This window comes from Caloenas nicobarica, chromosome 27, assembly GCF_036013445.1.
Source record: "Caloenas nicobarica isolate bCalNic1 chromosome 27, bCalNic1.hap1, whole genome shotgun sequence".
Classification (NCBI taxonomy): domain Eukaryota; kingdom Metazoa; phylum Chordata; class Aves; order Columbiformes; family Columbidae; genus Caloenas; species Caloenas nicobarica.
The window spans coordinates 757,602-764,454 of NC_088271.1; positions in this window are offsets into that span (position 1 = coordinate 757,602).

Sequence of the window (6,853 nt, forward strand, 5' to 3'; positions counted from 1 at the left end):
CTCAGGCTGCTCAGAAGGTGGAACATGAAGAAGTTAAGCAAGTGGTGCAGGACAGAGAGGAGGAGCCATCTCCTGGGACCAGCTGTGCTTAGACAATCTGGGTGAAAACCCCTTTTTGCCTGTGTTTAGAGCAGCTCCTTTGCCCTCCGACCCCTCCGATATCCCTGCGGTACCTGCTCCTGCAGCCAGGTCCCCAGGAGCCCCAGCGCAGCCACGGGCACCGCCTGGGGAGGCAGGGAGGGACGCGGGGATGTGGTCCTTGCCGCGGGATGAGGAGATGAAGCATCATTCTTTTGGGGAGCCGAAAAGGATCATTGGGCTCTGGCCATGCCTGTGCAAGGGCACCCAGAGTCCCTAGCTCAGCATGGGCTTGGTTAGAAGCTCCTGTCCCCAGGGGATGTGGCGCAGCACATCTTAGAATAAGAATTGGTCTGGTTGGAAAAGACCTTTAGGATCATCGAGTCCAACTGTTAACACTGCCAAGTCTGAACCACCTCTGAACCATGTCCCTAAGAACCTCATCTATGCATCTTGGAGAAGTCCTGCTTTGGGGACACCTCTCCTAAGGAGAGACACTTCTGAAAGGCTTCAGGTACAAAAAACCTGACACCATGATGTTTCGCATCTGCAGCATTGGCATTTTTCTTTAGCAGAGGTACAAAAGGTCTTTGCAAGATTTAAAGGAGTAATAAAGTGAGCACTGGCATCTCAGAGGGGACTCTTCGTCCAGGGCTCTGGCCACCCAGTGACATCAGGTCACAGTCCTGCTTTAGTGCCACGAAGCAAACAAACTCGGGAGCAGCCGTCTGCTTTCCAGGGCAGGGATTTCCCCTCTTTGGCACAGACAGGACCGAGCACGCTGCGAGCCCTGCTGTGGTATAAATAACGCGCTGCAGAAGCTGCAGGCAGATGCAGGAAGGGCTGGAGCTGGAAGCAAAGCCCCCTGCACCGTGCCAGGGCTGCGGGTGCACACACCAAGGGTCACTTCCCCAGCTGTATTCCCGCTCCAGTAAGGTCAGGGCTGTTAATGGCAAAGCACGTTTGCTTTATAGCGACATAATGAAAGCAGAAAATCATAAACAGGCCAAATAAAAAATCCCTGCTGCTCCCAGTTAATGATGTTTTCCGTGGCGCTTGCAGGTTCGGACGCTTGTCCTGCCCCTCGTCAGCGAGGAAAGAACCCAGCGGTTGAATTGGCAACGTCTGCACACACAGAACCTGGCAAAACATCCTCCTGCTTCGTTCCTGCTTGGGACCATGGGACAGAGAGCTCTCCCCACCCTCTCCTGGGCTTTTCAACACCCAGTTCTGCAGTGGGGAGGGACCAGGAGGGTTTTTGCCTCCACATGTTTAGCTCTGAGCAGTTCCCCACCGAGCTGCAAAGCCTCCATCGCCATCGCACAATTTATCCCACGCAGATGGTGGAAAGAGATTCCCAGAGGCAAATTCTTTCCTAATCCCTTGAAACCCCCCAAAATCCCAGCTTCTCCCTTGCCCTGAGACTGATAAAAGTGTCTCTGGGATGGGGTTGGCTCAGAGACGGGGGGGGAAACACGATCCGGCTGTGAGACCAGGCAGAGAGAAAAGAGCTGGGGAGGGCAGTGGAGCAGCGTGATGGACAGGGGTCCGGCTGCACAGGGGCTGGGCTCCGTGTCCAGGCTAAATATTGACTCTCTGGCTTTGGCTTGATAACATAAATCTATCCTCTTCGACTTCCCAGGCTGTCGGCTCGCCTCGGGTTCACAGTGCCCTGGCCAGCCCCAAGTTTCTGCCATGGTTTGTGGTCCAGACAGCCCGAGCTGTGCTGCAGCATCCCCTGGCTGCTATGGCAACGCTCATTTATCCTCCCACCAGGACATAATCTTGTTTCTCCCCGTCTTTTAATAAGTCACGGTTAAAAGGCAATCATAAAGACATAAAATTAGCCACTGATTATTTTCAGCACAGGTTAGTTCTGGGGCTGAATTTTGCTTTTCTCTATGTAATTCCCCCTCTCTCTGGAGCCCCTGCGGCTCCGGCAGCCCCAGCCTGGCTCCAGCTCCTCCTGCCTCGAGGACGAGGGGCTGCAGATGCTCGAGCTGGCTTTGCGGGTGGGTTTCCTGCTGCTGCAAACCCACCAGCTCCCCGGGCTGGCTGTGGGTCTTTCCCCCATGGGTTGCACCCCAGATTTCAACCCTGGCTCCACCAGATCCGCTTGACCACGTTCCCAAGGCCTGGGAAACAAAAACCTTCTTCCAGTCCTCAAAGTATTTATCCTCCGACTCCTCACGTCAGCAGGGTTGGGCTCTTGACCTGCTTTTAAAGATGGGAATTTAGATGTTGACTGCTAAGGCCAGCTCCCCCGGGCTAAGGACAGCTCTGCGGGTCTGTCCCTGCTCCCCGTCACCACCACACTGGCATCGTCCCTTTGCACAGCCGTGGGCACCGGCTGAGCCACAACGGGCTGCCAGGAGCTGCGGCACCAAACAAACACCTGCTGGCGATGCACGTGGCACTTGGGCTGGGCTTTGCATGGGCTTGTTGTAAGTGCTTCGTGTCTCGGAGCCCTCACCCTTCTCTTAGATGTGGCTGGAGGTTGGCACTGGGCTGGGATGCGATGGGAGGGGAGTGGGGCTGGCAGCTGGAAGAGAGGATCACAGAAACACCATTTCTCAGGGAAATCAGGTGAAAGAGCATCCTGATTCCTCACACCATCAAAAACCTAAAGGCACCAGTGTCCCCATAGCAACCTGGCCATGTCCCAGTGCTGACAACAATATTCTGCTGACTTAAAATTCCTCTTTCAGCCAGATCCAGCAATACATCAGCTCTTCCCATCCTCAGGGGTTGTGCAATGTCTGTGTGCTGAACCACAGCTGCTGCCTCCTTCCCCTGAGGTAGCAACACATCAGCGTCAGCCGGGGAGATTATTTCTCCGCATGATTGCAAGAACCACAGACCTTTACGAGCGCTGGCATTGTGAAGAAGCACTCGTGAAATTACAGGAAGCGAAGAGACGTGTTCTCTCTGCCAGCTGTGCTTCTCCTGTCAGCTCACCGTCTGTCATCACGGGAGATTTTTAGATACGTTGAGCTGAGCAATCTCCTTGCGGAGGTGCAGATAATTGAAAGCCTGGAGCATTTTGGCAGCTGGATGTTCCTGTGGCTTCACGGCACCAGGCGTTGCGGTGGGGTTGGGCAGCGCTGCCGGTGTCGGAGGGAGCGAGGGCGGGAGACGGAGCATCCTCTGCACAAAGCGGTACCCGCAGCTGGCACCTGGACAAGCTCCGCTGCCCCGGTTTCCTCCTCATGTCCAGCCTGAATCTCCCTCCATTACTTTAAAACCACCACCCCTTGTCCTGTCTCAACGGGCCCTGCTCAAAAGTCTGTCCCCATCTTTCTGATCGGCCCCTTTTTAAGCACAGAAAGGCCACAATAAGGTCTCCCCAGAGCTCCTCTTCTCCCCACGACCTCCCTAAAAGCATTGATCCCTCAGTGCTATATGATCTATAGGTATTCAGAGCAGTTCTACATTAAAGCCAATCTGATCACGCTCTAATCCACGTGTGGCCTAAATACTCCAATTTACAAATCTCAGAGGTTTTTGTTCCCTTTGCTTGGCAGAAGGAGCAGCATTCAGGTCAGCAGGAGCAGAAGACGTCGGATCCCATTAAATGCTACTTTTAGTCTCCGCTGCTTTTAGTAATTGTTCCATGATCTGTTTTCTCGCAGCCCAGCACCGCTTAGGGCTAATCATTATTCTCCTTGAAGATTTACAGCTGTTCGTACCTCTGAGAACACAGGTACGCGCCGGGTTTGATACACGACGTTGCGAACGAACTGTCCTTGAAAGTGCCGTGTGGGAACGCGGAAAGCGGCCGTGATGTCTGTCCGTCCAAGGGCCACTGCTGAGGGGTGGTATAGCCATGTCAGGGGAAACTGAGGCACAAGGAGATTTAGGGGAAAGTGAGGCTTTAGATAAGGGGTGCTGGAACAGCCAGGAATAATATCCCAGTGATCTTCTTTTGGAATCCCACCAGAGAGCAGGTCTTGCCACTTTTAGCACCTTTTCCAGGGATCCATGTTGCCTTGACAGCATGAATAACACCGTGAAAAGCACAACGTCCACCACAAAGTACAGCAGAAAATATTGCAGTGACAGCAAAAATAACAGGAATTTCCTAATCCCCCCTCCCAGACCCTTGTTGGGGGTTTCCCACTTTCTCCCTTCACCCAGTTCCCCATTTCTCTCTGTTATCAGACAAGAAATTCCCAAGTTAAAGTTCAGAAGCCTTCAGAAACCAAGGGCAAAAGTTTCACACACACCAGGCTTGTCTGGTGTCTCCTCCCTGCCTCACGCCACACACTTTTCGGTTTCTTTGTGACAGTAAAGGGAGGCTGGAAAGGTTTGGGTTCTGCTTTCTTAATAAAAATCCCCCCTTGACAAGAACAGGTCTGCTCTGGTGCTGATTGCTCCTGTAAGGCACCTGCAGGATCCTCATGGATGTGTGTTGTCATCGCCCTGATGTTTGGAAACTTTGATGATGACTTTCCTCCTCCAAAAATTAAGCTGGTCTCCAAAACTACTCTGTTAATTATAAGCAGCGCAGAAAAGGTTGGGACCCGGGGACAAGGTTTTTGAGTGACGTTCCCTCCTTTCCCTCTCCTTACTTACATAAAGTAATGCCAAGTTAAATACATTATGTAATAGTAACAAGCAAGAACCAAACCGTTTAGGCCTCAAAATAGCAGCAAACTCCCTTTCCCAAAGCCGCACTCTTAATTATTCAGTTTTCTCTCCCTTTCACCCACCATCCTTAACGTCATCCCGCACACCAGGTTTTGTCCAGTCCACGCAATTCGACTGCAACGAGGCAAATAAATAATTGTTTGCATCCCCCCTGCTCGCAGGTCTGTAGGAACTGTAGGGGTCTTGGCTCCCATCCTCCCGGGCTCAATTAGAAGATATCAAAGAACTACAGAACGTCCTGAGCCGGAAGGGACCCAAAAGGATCACAAAAGCCTTCCAGGACTGTCGCTCCGCTTCCGGCACCCGTGGCTGGGAGCTCGCACAGGGCCCGTCCGTGCAGCACGAAGAGCAGAGATGCTGCTGCATTTCGTGCAGCAGTTTTGGCACAGACTGAATTAGTTCCCATGATCGTCTACGACACCGGTCTGGTATTTCTTGGCAAAAAGGCACAAAGTAATGAAATGCGCCCCGGGATGGGGCAGGGAGATGCAGAGACACGCAGGGGGATGGCAGCGTGCCGGTGTTTGCTTGCGCACGCGGCCAGTGAGGACTTGGAGGCAGGAGCCCGTGGGCTCTGGTAGTAACAGCTATTTAAAGTGATGATGGAATTATTAAAAAATGGCAACACGGGTGCACGAGTAGGTGGGAGAGCAGGAGATGAGCTGCTCCGCAGCCTTCTCCCAGCAGCAAGGTGCTCGCATCCCCGCCGGCCGGGCTCTGTCCCCCGGCTCTGCCCTCCAATCTCTGCTCCAGGGACCCCTCAAGTGACTGCTGAAGATTTTGTGGCTTTGGTTGTACATCCCAGCTAAAGCACCAGGGACCTGGATCCCAGCTCAGGCTCCATCCTGGGATGGAAACCCAGGGACGGCAGCTGGAAGGGGGTTTTGGCAGGAATCACCTTGTCCTTTCCCAGCGCTGGGGCAGGGATGGGGCTCTGAAGCGCGGCTGCCCTCGAGTGGTGTCTCAGGGCACGAGGGAAGCCCATGAAACGGGACGCACGCTTGCGACACAGCTCCAAGACAAATGTTTAAACACGACTACCCGTTTCATCGGTTCCCCTCCCTCCTCCTTGCCCAGCCTGCTTCACGCTGGGAGGTATGAAAGCAAAACCAGCTGAGTCCTTGTGCTGTTTTGATTTTTTCTTTTTTTCTTTCTTTTTTTTTTTTCCCCAGTGAAATGCAAACAACAGCCTGAAAGAACTTCCTCCTCAAGGCCCAAATTAGCCATTCGAAACCACGAGGGTTTTCTTTCTGTAGGAAACGCTGCGGAACGCTGCAGGAGTGTCAGGCACCAGCAGACCCCCGTCTCCAAACACCGCTCAGGCCTCTGAGCCGGGTCTCATCAGCAGAGCACGGTCTGCAAGCGGAAAAGGCCCGGGGGGTGTTGGTGACAACGGCTGAACACGAGCCAGCGTGTGCCCAGGTGGCCAAGAGGCCACAGCATCCTGCCTGGGACCAGCACTGGTGTGGCCAGCAGGCCCAGGGCAGTGACCGTCCTGTGCTGGGAATGGGGAGGAAAAACCTCGAATCCCGGGGGCAGTTCTGGGCCCCTCACGACCAGAAAGGCCTCGAGGTGCTGGAGCGAGTTGGGAGCAGGGAACGGAGCTGGTGAGGGGCTGGAGCACACGGGTGACGGGAGCGGCTGAGGGAGCTGGGGGTTCAGCTGGAGAACAGGAGGTTTAGATCAAATATTGGGAACAATTTCTTCCCCCAAGGGCTGTGGGGCGTTGGAACAGGCTGCCCAGGGCAGTGCTGGAGTCACCATCCCTGGAGGGGTTGGACAGACGGACATGAGGTTCTCAGGACACGGGGCAGTGCCGGGGCTGGGGGAACAGTTGGACTCCATGATCTTGAGGGGTTTTTCCAACCAAAATGATTCTGTGATTCTAAGAGGCAACTTCCCCCTTTCACGCCCACAGAAGGTGGGAGACCAACTGCCCCCAAATTGCTCTCCAGTCACCAATGGGCTCTTCTTTCCTACAGTGGCCAAGACCAGAGACAGAAACCGCGGTGGCCCAGCAGGTGATGAGCAAGAAAATGAGGAAGAGGCCTGGAGAAACCAACCAGCCCGCGCCAAAATCCCGTTCGGAGTGCTTTGCTCCTGTACTCGGAGGTGAATGATCTCA